At 34.0% G+C, this 1,078-nt stretch overlaps 1 non-coding gene across 1 annotated transcript; it reads left to right on the top strand.

The window, feature by feature from the left end:
• The first annotated feature begins 483 nt into the window (after positions 1–483).
• Positions 484–610, top strand: LOC123613439 (small nucleolar RNA SNORA18). The gene has a single exon (XR_006720811.1). It is a non-coding gene; the product is annotated as a small nucleolar RNA SNORA18 (small nucleolar RNA).
• Positions 611–1,078: the final 468 nt, after the last annotated feature.

Genomic DNA, 1,078 nt, shown 5'->3' with positions numbered 1-1,078 from the left:
CCAGTTATACATACACATTTTTTTTTTTCAGATTCCTTTCCATTATATGTCATTATAAGAAATTGAATATAGTTACCTGTGTTATATAGTAGGTCTTTGTCATTTACCTGTTTTATATATAGTAATATGTATCTGTTAATGCCAAACTCCTAACTCATCCCTCCCCAACCTTTCCCCTTTGGTGATCATTGTTTTCTATGTCCGTGAGTCTATTTTTGGTTTGTAAATAAGATTTGTGTCCTTCTTTCAGGGTCCACACTTAAGTGGTATCACATGATATTTGTCTTTCTCTGACTTACTTCACTTAATATGATAATCTCTAGGTCCATTTATGTTGCTGCAAATGGCATTAGTTCATTCTTTTTTATGGCTGAGTGATATTCCATTGTATATACGTATGTACGTGTGTGTGTGTGTATATATAAAATGTTCTTGAATTGCTTTTAAACAAATGATTCTATTGCTTTAATTTAAATGGGTCTAGCTGAGGTCTATCAATGGGGCTTTTTCTGTAGACCCACATCATTGGAATCACCTCACAGAGTAACTTTGGTTTCTTTTACTCACAGAATTACATGTTAGATCTGTGGGAAAGAACTATAAAACAGAACTGCTAAATAAACTATGAAAAAATCTAATGGCCACACTTTTTTATCTTAAGTATTGTTATATCCCAATGATCAGTTACTGTTTTAGGGTGTGATATCTTAGGAGTAAATATAATTTGAACTTAATGCATGTTTAGAGGGTGTCTAACATTGAGAACCAGGCAGATCCATCCCCTCTGAGGCTTAATATAGTCCTGAAGTAAATTGCTTGAGGAAACTGGATCCCAAAGATTATAGGTGAGGAGTTTTAGAAATGTGCCCATGTTCTACTGAAGATCTAAGAAGCCCAACTAGAAGAATTGTGGACTGACTGACCTAACAACTGTGGACTGAGCAAAAATTCTTTTTGAAAGAGCTATCTTGAAGATTATGACTTAAACATTGGAGGAACTAAGGTGACAGACAGTGGAAAGACTCACAACATGTGAAATTCTTAAAAAATTTATGGACTTAAGTAATTCTGCCTATGT

This window comes from Camelus bactrianus, chromosome 22, assembly GCF_048773025.1.
Source record: "Camelus bactrianus isolate YW-2024 breed Bactrian camel chromosome 22, ASM4877302v1, whole genome shotgun sequence".
Taxonomy (NCBI): Eukaryota; Metazoa; Chordata; class Mammalia; order Artiodactyla; family Camelidae; genus Camelus; species Camelus bactrianus.
This window is presented reverse-complemented; position numbering and strand designations above follow the sequence as displayed.